Below are 17,180 nucleotides of genomic sequence, written 5' to 3'. Positions count from 1 at the left end.
TTAACTTTACAACAAGAGTAAAGACAGTAAAAGTGAACCATCACATTAAGCATCTCTCAACAATACAGAAGTGCATACGCTAAGTAAACTGTAGCGGTAATTAACAGGTTTAGCCCAGTGGGTGGGATAGGAAGTTTCAGGGGCTTAAGGGCCCACTAAGGTCCCTGTAGATGGGGGGGGAAGCACATGATCTTGATCAGGGTTTGCATCCAGCCAAGGTGTCCAAATCTGAGTAAACTTCTCCGGACATCCTCTGCCTTCGTATGTTAATTTAATCAGGGGAAGTGCTTTGTTGGTCAGTGGGATCCATGTGTGTTTCGTAGGTGACTGCGGGGCCATCTCCAATTTCATTTCTTACCTATATGATAGTGTAACAATTTTGAAAACATATAAACGGTCAGGACTGTAGAGGAAACTTGTTGTTACTGTACTTTTTGTTTTGTGATCTTACAGTACCATGACAGTTTACATTTCATTAGATTTGAATGACATCATTGTTTTTACTGCATAGTTAACATGTGCAGTATGTGTATGAGATCTCTTATCCAGAATCCCAGTATCCAGAAATGTTTTAAATTAAAGTTTTGAAAATTAATTCTTTTTTCTCTGTAATAATAAAACAATGACTTGTACTTTATCCAAATTAAGATATAATGAATCTTTATTGGAGGCAAAACCAGCCTATTGAGTTTATTAACGTTTAAATGATTTTCTAGTAGAGTTAAGGGATGAAGAGCCAAATTATAGAAAAATCAGTTATCCCGAAAATCCCAGGTCCTAAGCATTCTGGATAATGGGTCTGATACCTGTACCTTGTACTTGATGGTAACTAAGCTTGGTGAATCCATATTGGTGGGGAAACAATTTTATTGGATTTTTTTAGGGGCATTTATTTATTAAGGGGCATTTATTTATTAAGGGTCGAATAGTAAATTCTAATTTATTTTGGTGTCAAAATTACCACATTAAAATTTTAATCCCCCAATTCGAATGTAATTTTGAACGTGAGATTCATGGAAACAAGGAAACCCCCAAGGTAAAATGACTTTCCGTCTCCTTTAAGGAATTCGTAGGGGTTATTTTTTTGACATAACCTCTGGGTTATATAAGATTTTCAGTATGTGTTTGTTGAACAATATCTATATATCATGAATATATCAGTTCATCGCTTGGGCAGGTTTGAAAATGTGTTGTGCCAGTTAAACCATGTTCGTCAATAGTAGTGACGGGCGAATTTCTTCCAAAAAATTCGCAGAAAAATCGTGAAATCTGAAAGTTTCACGAAAAAATTGTGAGAATCTGACATTTTCACAAGAAATTGTGAAAATCATAAATTGACGCCTGCGTACAAGCTGACACTGGTGTTAAAGTCAATGGGTGTCCGAATAGTGTTGAAGCACGGCGATTTTGAAACAAGCAACTTTTCGGATGCTCGTCCAAAAAAAAAAATTTGCAGGCGATTTTCGCAGGAGATTTGCGAATTTGTTCGCCGGCAGAGAAATGCCGAGATTCGGTGCAAATTTGTGCCAGGCGAATTTATTCGCCCATCATTATTCAATAGTTATCTATTCTGACTGTCTCATGTATAGGTACCTTAAGGTATGAGTGTGGCCATTGATAAGGGTATTGTATTTTTATAATCATGAATGCTAATCTGGGTGGTTACTAATCTTTAACCTGCAAGTATTCTGCACTGAGAGAATGCTAAGGATAAGAGTGGATCTTGTGCCACTGTCCTTCAATTGACAAAATAATATTACAATGTTAATCAAGGTTTTTATTAGCAAATAACTTGTATATGTCAAGGCAATTTTTAAGACTAAGAGATAATTTATAATAAGATGGTCATTTTTACTGGGCGGTAATGATGGAGACCAATACCATATACAGTTAATCACATTGAAAACATGAATTTGTACTTATTAAAGCATTGATAAATTCATCATTAGTAATCCATTCATTTTGGTAGGAATGTATTGATGAATCTTTAAAAAGATCTTTCAGAAATCTGCCCCTTGGCTCAGTCTCTAAAAAAGTCATCAGTTCTCATCAACTATGCAACCTGTAAATCTTAATAGGGGGGGGGGAATTCTGCACACCTTATTTATCTTATTTATATCCAATAATGCAGAATCTATGTTTTCCCCATACCATGTGTAAATAAAGTCAGAAACAATATAAAATCACAATGATAAAAGCACAGAGTAGCAATACAAATTTGAAATAAAGTAGGTTTAAATAACTTAAATAAAGTGTACAAATGCTTTGTGTGTACGTTACAGTTATTTTGGAATTTTTTGTGGTGCTTCTGCCTTGTTAAATCAATTTAGTAACTAAACTAACAAAATCTGGTCTAAAGCTCTAGCATAGATACTGCTGCACGACAATGGAGTGCTCTACCTGAGGTTTGATAAAGGGCCCGGAGGGATCCGAAATGTTGCCTTGTTTGTGAAATGCTTATGGGCTAAATAAATCACCTATTTTCACGCAGCAACTATTTTTGGTGTGCTTCTGGATTTTGTCTATAAAGCTCTAGCAAAGGGACATATTAAGTTAGGTTGAAAAAAGACACCTCCATCAAGTTCAACCTTTCATGTCTATATATGACTTGCCTAAACTCTTGTTGATCCAGAGGAAGGCAAAAACACATCTGAAAGCCTTTCTAATTTGCTGCAAATGGGGAAAAATTACTTTTTTTAACCCTTAACTTTGTACTATTAATATACTTTTGGGGTTGGTCATAGCTTCTGCTGCAGTGCACTCCCCATTTTCTATCTTTGCCTTTCAGATTGGTATAGTTGTTATAGTCTCTATATTCATTAAATATAGCTTCAGTCCCCACTCCACTTTTTAAATGCTTTGTTTTTTCCCTATGAACGTCTTTACTTCTGAATTAAGCTACATTGGGGGCCTTATTTATCAAAGTCAGATAATTTTAATGAAAAAAGTTCAACCAAACTAGAATCCATGATTAGAACTTATTTATTATTAAAAATCACGATTTAATCAGATTGGGGACAAACACAAAAAAAATCGAGCGAAAATCCAAATCATACTTTTTTTCATTGTTTTTCCCCGAATAGCTGGATTTTTTGGGTTTTTTTTCATGAAAAGCCCGAATATTTTGGATTTTTGCCCAAAAAGTCCTCAATAGTATGATTTTTGGTCTAATTCCAGGGCAGACCACAGAAACCAAATAGAATAGGGACCACTCCCATTGACATATACAATCTCTGTAGGTCTGAGATGCCAGATTTTTGGATTTGGACTTTTCCAATTCTCGGGGTATAATAAGTCTTGAAAAATTCAAGTTTTTTTTCCAATTGAAAATTTGGATTTTTCAATGATTTCTTGGCATCCGACCTTTAATAAATTACCCCCTAGGTGTTTTTCATCACTTCTACATTTACTTCTTAAGGAATTAAGTTTCACCAAGTATTTTGAAAATTTGTCTGGCATCATTGGCAGTGTTCACTCATATCTATTGGTGTGTGTGTGAGTGACATCTGCACACAGTATTTTCTGCACAAGTGTGCTGCGTCTAGATGCCTTTAATAAACTTGGTTTTAGAAGCAACTAACTATAGGGAAAATCACTAGTTGTGAGCTTTGCTTGCGGATGTAAATGAGCCCTAGGGCATTAATGGCAGTTTATTATATTTCTGAAATGTAATTGTACTATGCCTGTCTGTGCATCTCTTAATTTATCATCTTAGGGCTCATCTCTACATAGTTTTATGCGTAATAGATCTTGCCAGACTAACTTAATTTCTTTTTATGAGAATTTAAGTAGAGACCTCGATTCTGGGATGGCAGTGGATGTGATTTACTTAGACTTTGCTAAAGCATTTGATACAGTGCCACACAAAAGGTTACTGGTTAAATTAAGGAATGTTGGCCTGGAACATAGTATTTGTACCTGGATAGAGAACTGGCTAAAAGATAGACTACAAAGAGTGGTGGTAAATGGAACATTTTCTAATTGGACCAGTGTTGTTAGTGGAGTACCGCAGGGCTCTGTACTAGGTCCCTTGCTTTCAACTTGTTTATTAATGACCTGGAGGTAGGCATTGAAAGTACTGTTTTTATTTTTGCAGATGATACTAAATTGTGCAGAACTATAGGTTCCATGAAGGATGCTGCCACTTTGCAGAGTGATTTGTCTAAACTGGAAAACTGGGCAGCAAACTGGAAAATGAGGTTCAATTTTGATAAATGCAAAGTTATGCACTTTGGCAAAAATAATATAAATGCAAGTTATACACTAAATGGCAGTGTGTTGGGAGTTTCCTTAAATGAGAAGGATCTAGGGGTCTTTGTAGATAACACGTTGTCTAATTCTGGGCAGTGTCATTCTGTGGCTACTAAAGCAAATAAAGTTCTGTCTTGCATAAAAAAGGGCATTAACTCAAGGGATGAAAACATAATTATGCCTCTTTATAGGTCCCTGGTAAGGCCTCATCTGGAGTTTGCAGTGTAGTTTTGGACTCCAGTCCTTAAGAGGGATATAAATGAGCTGGAGAGAGTGCAGAGACGTGCAACTAAATTGGTTAGAGGGATGGAAGACTTAAATTATGAAGGTAGACTGTCAAGGTTGGGGTTGTTTTCTCTGGAAAAAAGGTGCTTGCGAGGGGACATGATTACACTTTACAAGTACATTAGAGGACATTATAGACAAATAGCAGGGGACCTTTTTACCCATAAAGTGGATCACTGTACCAGAGGTCACCCCTTCAGACTAGAAGAAAAGAACTTTAATTTGAAGCAACGTAGGGGGTTCTTCACAGTCAGGACAGTGAGGTTGTGGAATGCAATGCCGGGTGATGTTGTGATGGCTGATTCAGTTAATGCCTTTAAGAATGACTTGGATGATTTTTTGGACAGACATAATATCAAAGGCTATTGTGATACTAAGCTCTATAGTAAGTATAGGTATGGGTATATAAAATTTAATCAAAAGTAGGGAGGGGTGTGTGTATGGATGCTGGGTTTCATTTGGAGAGGTTGAACTTGATGGACTTTGTCTTTTTTCAACCCAATTTAACTATGTAACTATGTAACTATGTAACTACTCTGATTTGACCCTCCAATTAAAGGTGAAGGAAAGGCAACAATCACTGGGGGTCATTGTATTCACTTACCTGATACCCCAGGCCGGTGCTCCTATCTGCATAAAACTGCCCAGCGAGCACCACGGAGTGATCCTCTTATTGTTTTTTCACGTGGCTGTGAATGCTCACCTCAGTTACCATTAGTAACATTAACACCCTGAACCCTCTGTGAAAGTTCTTGAATAGATATTAATTTGCAGAGTTTCAGTGATTTGTAAATTGACAATTTGAATATATTTAAATATAACTGTTTACAACTACAAAAATAGTTCTGTGCACTAGAACAGCACCAGGATTTTATAAAAAAGCCTTCACATCCTCTGAAAAAGTAGAACAGTTCCAGTCACAGTATGAAAATTAGTTAAGATATTATATTCTTATCAGTTATACGGTACATAAGTAATATTTCAGCAGGAGGGAGACACTGGACCCCATCACCCCACATACATCACCCATAACATGGACTTCTTCCTGACAAAAATGGGACTATTGGAGGTTTTGGGAGTACAGCAAGACTTTTATTTATGTAATTCTTATAATAATTGCTGCTTGATATACACATGGCTATTTTACAACAGGGATATTACAATCTTACATTAGCTATTATAATTCAGGTGTATCCATCCTTACATTCAACATTCACTTCTGCATCTTCCAGGGATAGGGCCCCTTAACATAGGTGGCTTCATCAGAGCGAAAGAGTCAATCAGCCTGCAATGAGGCATGCTCAAAGGTGAGTCCAGTGTAAAACACAGGGCTCATGTATCAACACTGGGCAAATTATCACCTGGTCAGTAACCCCTAGCAACACAAGACTATAACCCCAATGATACATAACTCCATACTAATCCAGAGGTATAGCCATGAGAAGTTCCTGCAGCACAGAACAAAGGTCAGATATATAAGCAATCAGAGGCAATCTATTATTCTTAAAGTGATATTGGGTATTAGTTGATATAGTTTGCTAAATTATCGACAGAAGAAAAGGCATATGATTGGCAATAACCCATAGCAAGCATTTAGTGATTTAGCTTTTTCAACTAGCTGAAGGTAAGACAGTGAAAACACCATGAAAATACCATGGACATCTAGTTAAAAGAAAGCCAGCACTTTCAAACACCCTCAATTGGCCATACTGTGTTGTCCTAAAAAATACATTAACTTTCCATTATACATTCATTTAACATTTTTGATGTTTTTTAAGTTGTATGTAAATGTAACCGCTATCACAAGCGGCCTTTGCGTATCCCTTTCTTCTTTCTTTAAGTCTTATTCTTTAAGTCTTCAAATATTCTCTTGGTCTATCGGCTGGCTTATATCAATGTTTCAGGAGCCAAGAGTGCAGAGAATATAAAAAGCTAGAGAGATACTGCTTTCAGTTAAAATTACATTTAAAAAAAACCCCATAAAATGTATATTGGAAAGTTGCTTAGAATAACACTTTCATTATGGTTCTGAACCAGCCCAAGGTAACCACAGCCCTTTAGCAGGGAAGATCTGTGCCTCCAAAGATGCCCCAGTAGCTCCCCATCTTCTTTTCTGCTGATTCACTGCACATGCTCTGTGCTGCTGTCACTTACTGAGCTTAGGGACCGACCCAAAATATACAGTAAACATAGAATATAAATGTCATAATATAAGGCTGATTAGTAATTAATACAGGAATTTAATAATCAGCCTTGTAGCTTCAGCTTATTTTACAGGCCAACCTAATTTTCTGCTTGTTAATTTGCAATGACCCCTAAGCTTAGCTTCTCAACAGCTGCTCAGAGCCCACTGAGCATGTGAGTGTCGCAAACACTTGAATTCGTGGATCATTGCTGATATTGAAGCTGAAACTTTAGACTGGTGCAATAAGTTCAGTATATAAAACATGGCATGTTAAGCCCTATTAATTTTTAGGGTTTAGTTCTCCTTTAAGACAGCTGTCCTTGATGTTATATAATAAAAAGGTGCAAAGTTTTGGTGTATGTCTAGGAACCCATAGCAACAAATTAAAAGTTTGTTTTTAAATAGCAGATCTATAAATGCTACCTTCTGATTTGTAGTTGTGGGCTATTGTACTATTTGCAAACATCACACCTTTAATTACATTTCCCTACTCCCTGCACACCATAATATCCTGATCAATCTGTATATTTAAGTTTTTTTACTACTGTCCTAATAATAAGTTAGAGATGCCTGGTTACTATGAAATGAATGTCAGATTGCTCAGATGTTTTATGGCTAGTTATAGTCTCTAAAAATAAAAGGCCTTGTTAGTTCCTTTTCTGATATATGGGTATAAACAGAAACATTGCAGTGGATCTCAAATGCCCAGTAGCTTGTTAAAACCTGTCCCCATGTTTAACATTCATTTGTCAAGGGCTCTTATTAATGAGCCAACGAGGTGGTTTATGTTTCATTAATGAGACACGATAAGAGCTAATTACGGAGATGGAGTAAACAAAACTTGCTGGGATCAAGCAGGGATGGGACGGTTCTTGAGAAATAAACCATCTGCTTCTGAAATGATTTCCTTTAACTGTTCGAAAACCAAAGTTCCTATTAGCCCTTTGACCCTCAAAAATCCCAGGAAGCGTTTTTATCAGTAAGGAAAACACCCACATAATCTTTTTTTTTTCGGACACAATTTATTTTCTTAAAAACCATTTATAAAAAAGTCAGCGATGATCACAATACTTACATCAATTCTATACTTAAATACTTAAATAGATTCAATACTTACATAAAATCATTTCAATTAAACTGAAAAGCTTCTGGAACCAGGACAATATAATAGTTCCCTAAAGAGGTGACCTTGTGTTGTACAATTGTCTGAGAAAATGGCAATGATCCTTATAATGATTTTTTTGGTGAGTTACTAAGGCCTACAAAGAGGACACAGGGAGTAAACGTTGGACACCATTTGTTTATATGGGCTGGGGTACACTGGAATGGGTTGGGTGAGCTGATTGTAATTGTTTAAACAGTTACTAAATGGCTAATTACTTGTAATTGGACAACATTCAGTCAATGAAGCTGAATATTCATTGCTATAAACATACACCCAAACTATAGCAGAGGTTTGATTATTTTTTTAGGGCAGAGACATGCGGTCAGATTCGGGGAGATTAGTCGCCCAGAGACAAATCTCTTCTTCGGGGCAACTAATATCCTCGAACTGACCCGCCGGCTAGAATGAAAATCACCGGCAGGATGGCACTCGGAGCCAGTGCCGGGCCAAGCCGACTGGGCGCCCTAGGCGACCCAGCCGGCCACCGAGCTCCCCTCCATGCTTGTGTGCGCGCGTGCGCGCACTCCTCTCTGTGCGTGTGCTCCTCTCCGTGCGTGCACCCCCCCCCATACAGGATGCGCACACATGCGCAGAGCGACGGAGGGGAGGCGAAAAACCGAAGAGGTGAGCTCGGCAAGGGAGAGGGAGCGCAGGGGAGATATCACCAGATGAGAGTGGAAAAAGCCAGAGGGGAGGGGGAGAGAGCTGGAAGGGAATGGAGAGGGAGCGCGAACATGGACTAGGGGTAGGCAGAAGACAGGTACCTGCCCAGCGCCCTCCTTTCGTTGCGCCCTAGGCAGGTGCCTCTTCTGCTTACCCTAGTTCCGGCCCTGCTCGGAGCACTTAGTTTTCCAAAGTCGCCCAAAGTTGCCTCACGAGGAAACTTCGGGGCAACTTCGGAAAATGAAATGCTCCAGGTGCCATCCTGCCGGCCGACAAATCTCCCCAAATCTGACCGTGTGTCTCTGCCCTTATAGTATTTGAGACATTTGTTTTGTTAGGGTGCATGTTCAACCTAACTTTTTTTTCCTGCTGCAAAAAGCGTAACTGTTATTAATCAGTTACTCAGCTCATTGCATAATCAGAATTGGTTAGGATAGGTGAAATTGTTCATAGACTGACAGAGAGTTTGCTGTTTGTAGCTGAAAAAAGAAAGTTATGGAAGGGAACTCACAAATCAATAAATATCTGAAGGACTATAAGAAAATATTTGTGAAACTATTTTTTTAATCATTCACTACAGTTTAGTATGTTGTTGATAATAATGACAGTCACCAGTTAAATATTGTCAGCATGAGAGTTAAAATATTTGACAAATATCTCTTGATTGAATATTTATTTTAAACAATATAATATTTGGTCTGTAGCTTGTGGACTGTGATTGGCTGAGAGAAAAGTTGTGATTCAAAGGGATTGTTCACTTTTAGTGTGTTATAGAATGGCTAATGGCTAACTTTGGTCTCAATTTTTTCAAAATATTTTTTCAGTTATTAGCCTTCTTTTGATTCTTTCCAGCTTTCAAATGGTCACTGACTCTATTAAAAAAACAAATGCCATATAAGGCTACACGTTTATTGTTATTGCAACATTTTTATATTCATATTCCAGTCTCTTATTCAAGTCAGTGCATGGTTGCTAAGTAGTGACGAATTTATTCGCCAGGTGCGAAATCACGATGAATTTCTGCGTTTTGCCACTCGCTAATTATTTTAGCGAAATTTCTAAATTTTTTGGCGAAGTGAAACAGGAGAAATTGCTAAGATAATTTGGACCCTAATAACTAGTTTGCTGAAATAGCAGACTAGAAAGTTGTTGACTAAAAAGTTAAATAACTCAAAAACTATAAATAATAAAAAATTAAATCCAATTGCAAATTGTCTCAAAATATCACCCTCTACATCATACTAAAAGTTCATTTAAAGCTAAACAACCCCTTTAACCTTGACCTATAAACTTCTGTTGCAGTCAGTTCCCTCCAGTCAAATCCTGGTATCCATTCATAAAATCAAAAAATTCTTTACTTTACTTTTTCAGGATAACGCTGGAGCACCTAAAGGGTCATTTACTGTACAACCAGCAAGAGCAGTTGATGTCGTGCAACTATCCGCACAGTCATTGTGTGACAAAAATGTCATTCATTAAAGGCACTTTCGTCCAAAGCTGCACACTTCTCTACAGTTGCAACATATGTATGCCTAAAGAACTGTGTGTAAGCGTAATAGTGAAACGACCACGCTGAGATCAAAATTTTTCTTCGCAATGGCAGTTGTGTTTGTTTTAATGCATTTGTGACATCTCCCTCTTACAATTGCAATTATGCCAGAGTTGTGGGTAAAAAACACTGCATTATGGTTAAAAAACATAGAGACTTGCATGTTTTATGCAGAGGGCCCCACCAACCCGCACCCGCCTACGGCCAGCCCTGACCCCTGAGGTATGCGTGGAGACCTGTAGGGGGGTTGTGGCTGAAGAGGGGGCCTCTAAGGGGGGTGGCGACAGAGGTAAGGGGGACGGGGGACCTGTGGCAGAAGCCCCCGTGGGCAATAGAGGGTTGAAGTATTCTAGCAAAAATATTTGTAAGTAACTTTTAGGTTTAATATGACCTGTGATATTTTATGAAGGGAAACACTAATAATATTATTATTATTATTATGATAATATAAGGGCAACTAACAAACAATTGTGTTGACAAACTGTATCTTGAAATTGTCTCTGTCAGGAATTATTCCAAGATATTTTCCTAGTGCACTACTTGAATACTGTGATTTTTCTTTTCAATTTGAAAAGCTATTTAAAATATTTAAAAAAAACGGATATTAAGCACATATACATGGCGACCTTTACCCTCTAGCACTTACATCTGCAAGCTGTTTCATGTATGGGCTATCATTTTTGTGATGTAGCAGAGTATCCCCCTTAAGCTGCCTCCTTCTGGTTTTCTAGAGTGATCTCTTACTATGGCATTTTTCCTTTCTAAAATATGCCTTCCTACAAACAGCAATTTGTATTGTAACATTTTTGTCATATTTCCCTTGTTCTGTCCATGAAGAAGTACATATTAGTAACAAATATATCATTCATATATAAATGCATGCCCTATGGGAACAAGCTTAGAGAATAACCAGGGGTTTCAATAATTTTAACTATAAAGAAATTTATTGCGTTTCTTAAAAACATACTGTCATTGGCTTTTGTTTAATCATCCTGTTTAATTTTTTTTAAAGGCTCCTTTTATTCTCCTCCTAACACACACATTTTTAACTGAAAAATAATACTGGGAAATATCCGTGTAGTCAAGTGTGTAGTGTCATCTATACATCAAGGTAGAAGAAGGTGGAAATGGAAGGCCACCACTTATGTTAGTATGTGTACAGTCATAGTCATTATCTCTAACTAGATCTTCAAGTGTCTTGATAGCCACAACAATTAAGAGTAATCAAAATACCATGCATTGCTACAAGTTGCAGATTGGAAGCACCACGAGTGCTCATATAGTTACATGATTCTTAGAGGCTGAAGTAGGAAATTTCGTATTCCCCTTTCTAATTAGTTTTATTAGGGCTTGTCCACATTACAACTGTGTAAATAGAGGGTGTGGAATGCCTTTGGAGTTTTCAGTTGGAGAAAAGGTTGCAAAGTAAATGATCATTTAGTATGCTATAGACCATCCAGTATTAGTGAGTAGAATGAAGCCCAGCTACTATTACAAATGGAGGTGGTTTCACAACTGGGTCAAGCTGTTATTATGGGTGATATCAATTATCTAGACATTGACTGGAGGTATGGGCTAGCCAAGTTAGAAAAAGCTAGCCATTTTTAAATACAGTGAAACCTCAATTTTATATCCCATGATTTTACGTTTTCCCTTTATCTTACATTGTTGTTTTGTGGTCCAACCTTTATATTACACGTAATGCATTTCCCTGACTTTACATTTTCCTTGATTTTACCCAATTTTTTTCTGGTCCCCTGAAAAATGTAAAATGGGGGTTTTAATGTATGTTAAATGACAACTTATTATTTCACGTAGTTCAAGAATCTTCTAGGAATGCTTCTCTTTTGGATGTAATAATAACTAATAATACTGAACTTATCTCTAGCATTTGCGTGGGTGAGCATTTATGGAATAGCATGGACTCCTTTGATATTATGTTGCAGAGACGAGGGAATTACTAAAAACACAAAATTTAAGACATGCAAGCTTTGCCAGTATAAGGAAAGTTCTGCAATACATTAACTGGGAAAGGCTTTTTACAGGGTAAGGAATTGGAATTTCTTTAAAATGCTGCATTAATAGATGCACGTCAATATATCACACATGACACAAAGAAAACCTTTATCGTTTAGTGTTAGTGTTGAAGTTGGAAAGAAAAAAGTATGGCACACCCAGGGAGCATAGGTCAGGCAGAGTATGTCACATCCAGGTAGAGTACGGCAGGCAGAGTATGGCACACAGAAGGAGCATAGGGCAGGTAGAGTATGGCACACACAGACAGAGTAGGGCAGGCAAAGTATGGCATACACAGGGAGCACAGGGTAGGCAGAGTATGGCACACACAGAGAGCATAGGACAGGCAGAGTATGGCACACACAGGTAGAGTAGGGCAGGCAGAGTATGGCACACACAAGGAGCAAAGGACAGGCAGAGTATGGCACACACATGGTGCATAGGGCAGGCAGAATATGGCACACATAGGCAATGTATAGAACATCCATGGAACATAGGCCAGGCAAAGTATGGCATACACAGGGAGCATAGGGTAGGTAGGGTTTGGCACACCCAGGGAGCATAGGGCAGGCAGAGTATGGCATACCCAGGGAGCATAGGGCTGGCAGAGTATGGCACACCCACGGAGCATAGGGCACAAAGAGTATGGTACACCCAGGGAGCATAGGGCAGGTAGAGTGTAGCACACAAAGGGAGCATAGGGCAGGCAGAGTATGGGACATACGGGTAAAATAGGGAAGGCAACTATGGCACACACACATTCAGGGTAGGCAGAGTATGGCACAGGGACCATAGGGTATTCAGAGTATGGCACACACAGGCAATGTATAGCACACCCATGGAGCATAGGGCAGGCAAAGTATGACACACACAGGAAGCATAGGGTAGGCAGAGTAGGGCACACACAGGGAGCATAGGGCCCACAGAGTATGGCACATCCAGGGAGCATAGGTCAAGCAGAGTATGGCACACAAAGGGAGCATAGGGCAGGCAGAATATGGCACACAAGGGCAGAGTAGGGCAGGCAAGTATGGCACACATAGGGAGCTCAGGGTAGGCACAGTATGGTACACACAGTGAGCATAGAGCAGGCAGAGTATGGCACACACAGGCAATGTATAGCACACCCATGGAGCCCCAGGCAACCCGACTGACTGCGTCGCCCCACAGCCACGTCATGCATGCACGCTGAGAACAGGACTCCAGACCGGACTGCGGTAGGCAGCAGTTGAAGGTATGTGCCGGGCGCCCTCCAAACCTTGCGCCCTAGGCACATGCCTATTCTGCCTTCCCCTAGTTCTGGCACTGGTGCCACTTCATATGAGATGTGAACAGAGGAACAATTTGGACAGTTTCAGTCTGGGTTTGAGTTGTGAACAGTACACGGCAGGGTTTGAACAATAAAGGTGTTACATGTTTGAACAATGCAGGAAGATTTCATGTGTGAACAATGCAGAAGTTTATAGTCTGAATTTGAGGTGTAAACAATACAGAGACCAGTTAATTTCTATACTGATAACTTTTAAATCTTACACATGGTAAGCAGAGACAGCTGGCAGACTTTCATGTGGGGGGCCACACAAGGGTGTTGCGGGTCGCCAGTTGGACAGCACTGACCTAAGATACTTGACTACATTGCAAATCAAAATACTATGGTGCCCATTTAGTAAGATCCAATTTTTTCAGGTCACGGTTTTAAGGGTGAAAACTCACATATTTCAAAGAAAAATAAAAACTTGATTTTTAGAGATTTATCATACTCCAAAGCTGCTAAAAAAAATCTGAATATGTAAAATACACCATCTCAAACCTGTCAAGGTCATGTAGAACTTAGTCAATGGCAGATTTTTTGACATTGTGATCTGTACTGGATAATACACAAGGTTTTTTTCCAATATTCTGAAATAGTCCAGTTTCTGCAGCGAATAATACGAATTGACGCTCAATTTTGTCGCAATGTTCTCCTGCTCTGCTGTTTTTAAAATAAATTATTGATAAATTACTTTGGTTAACTTTGTGCCAGCATTATTTTTTGCCTTACTGATCCTGCCAGACTAATTGCTTTTTATGAGGAGGTGATCAGGACACTCAACTCTGGGATGGCAATGGATGTAATCTTCTTATATTTTGCTAAAAAATTTGAATTTGATGTCACACCAAGCTAATACTGCAGCTGCTATCCTAAACAAACAGAGAGAGCTTCTAGAGCTTTTTACTCAGGTATGGTAAAACATTCTACAGAATAAATATAGCATTCTACAGAATAAATATACCCTTTATAACACCTCTACATTCATTTGTTTTTGCTGCTTTTAAAATGGGACCATTCAGTTCCATAAAATGCTTTGGGCATTCAGGCATTTCATGCATTTATTGCCTTCTGAAATTTACCATCATCAACATGGAAATGGTGAAAATGTATACTGCTAGCAGGGTCAGACTGGGGAGTCCAAGGCCCCTTGGGCTGCTGTCTCTATGCTCCCCTTGCACTGCCGTGGTATGCCGCGATTGTGCATGCGCACACGCAGTTTTTTCAACCCACGATTGCGCATGTGCACATACTGGGTTTTTGCTGCAATTGCACATGTGCGGGCATACTTTTTTTTTTTGAAAATCATTTTTGAAGGGTGTAGGTCTCGCCTGGTGGGCCCCCAAGAGCCGAGGCCCACAGGTTTTTTCCTGTTGTCCCATGGGCCCAGTTTGACCCCGACTGCTAGTGTCAGGTAGGTTCCATACCAAGTAAATGACCGTGTGTGTAGCCATATTCAGGTTGAAAGGGTCATATAATATAAGAAACTACGTTTGCCCATGAGCAGTAACCCATAGCAACCAATCAGCAAGTAGGATTTACTGGTCACCTGTTTTAAAGCAAACATCTTATTGGTTGCTATGGGTTACTGCACAATAAGTGCCATTTATTACATATGGGGAGAAAGGGAGAATACACCCTATGTACCATGAGCTTTTATCGTACAACCCATTTTCAAATAAAGTCAAGGCACTGTGTAAAATGTAAATAAAAAGAGAATGGCACAATCTGCAAATCATTTAACCCCTATATTTATTAGCAAATAATACAAGACAACGTATCCAATGTTGAATCTGAGAAATGTTTTTGTTTCCTGAAAATGATATGTGTGTTTTGCATTTGATGGCAGCAACATGTTTAAAAAATGTTGGGATGGGGCAAAAAAAAGACTGGAAAAGTTGTGTAATGCTAAGAGAGAGACTGGGTCTTTCAGAAGTAAAGATGGGGATGGGTACACTACTCTGTGAAACACTACATGGCAAAATATTGCAACAATTTAAAAATAATGTTCCTCAGTGTAAAATTGCAAAGAATTTGGAGATGTCATCATCTACTGTACATAACAATATTAAAATGTTGATGTAAATTCACGGCATGCAAGATCCAGAAAGAAAGAAAAACATACAATAAAGGATTATAAAAACGGTTTCAGACTCCAACTGTCATTTAACCCATTCGGGGTTAGTGTATTCAACCTTTTGATCCATTTCCCCTCTGCCTGAAGCAATTTGTTATGTCTATCTCCTCCTCTTGTATCTATCCCAATTTCATCTACCACACACCACCTAAGTTGCATAGGATTATGGCCGGATTCAACAAAATGTCTAGACACCTGTGTGTCAGTCTGTGTCCCTGCTTTGAAATTTCTGATATAGCCTCTATGTTCCTGGATCCTCTTTTTCACTTCTCTTTTCGTTTGACCCACATATCCCATGCCACATGGACACTTTAAAAAGTAAACTACGTAGCTAGAGTTACATGTAGTATGACATCTTTTGTTAATTTCATGTCCCTTTGTCGGGTGATTCATTTTAGCACCTTTAATTATTGAGGAGCAATAATTGCATCCTAAACAAGGATATTTGCCAAATCTAGCTTTACCTAGAAATTTTCTCTTTTTTGGTCCTGTGTCTGAAGGGCAGAGTATGTATTTTAAAGTATGACCATGCTTATAACAGAACATGGGCAAATCAGCAAACAATCGACCATATTGTCGGTCTGTTTGTAATAATGGCCAGTATTTGGTAATTATCTTTTCCATTCTATCACTATGTCGGCTATACGTAGATACAAATGTTATTTTCTGTTCTGTTTTTTTTGCTTTATAGTCAATAAACTTTCTCTTGACATTTGTTCAGTCTTCTTGTAAATACATTCTGGTCTATATCCCTTTTTTAAAAAGGGATTGGTCAGGACATCTGCAGCTTCCACGTACCCTTCTGCATTTGAGGATATTCTTTTTACCCTCATAAACTGTCCCTTCGGTATTGCTCTTTTTACCTTAGGGTTATGAAAGCTTTTTGCATGTAGCAGATTGTTCTTATCTACTGCTTTCCTATAAAGGTTAGTTTGTATTACACCATCATTTATAGTGATTTTAACATCCAGGAAGTTGAGTTCAATTTCCGAACACTTGTAAGTGAATTTGATGTTATTATGGCTCAAATTAGCCTCTTCCATCATATTCACTAGATCTGCCATAGGGCCTGTCCAAATAAGTAGAATATCATCCACAAATCGGACATATTTCAAAATATGCTTACAATAGGGTTCCTTCTCTAGGAAAAACCTTTTTTCCAAAAATTAACAAATATGTTGGCATAAGAGGACGCAACAGTAGCACCCATCGAGGTGCCCTGTGTTTGCCAATAAAAGGCATCCTCAAAGGCAAAGTAGTTTTTGGTCAAAACCATATTGAGGCAATCCAATATAAATAAATCTTAGCACTATGTAGATTCTTTTCCAACAAAATTTCCTCTATATAAAGCATACCTTCTCTATGGGGATTCAAAGTATAAAGGCTCTGTATATCTATCCCACACAGAATTGCCCCTGATGGAAGTGTCTCTAATTGATTTAATCTACAAAGTAGATCTGTGTTGTCCCTCAAACACACATTGATCTTCTTTACTTCACTCTGTAAAAAATGATCAACAAAAACTGACAGGGGTTCCAGTACTGACCCAATACCCGAGACTATAGGTCTCCCTGGTGGATTAACCAATGTTTTGTGTACTTTAGGTAGTAGGTACAGTAC

This window comes from Xenopus laevis, chromosome 2L (assembly GCF_017654675.1).
Source record: "Xenopus laevis strain J_2021 chromosome 2L, Xenopus_laevis_v10.1, whole genome shotgun sequence".
NCBI classification, from domain to species: Eukaryota; Metazoa; Chordata; class Amphibia; order Anura; family Pipidae; genus Xenopus; species Xenopus laevis.
This window is presented reverse-complemented; position numbering follows the sequence as displayed.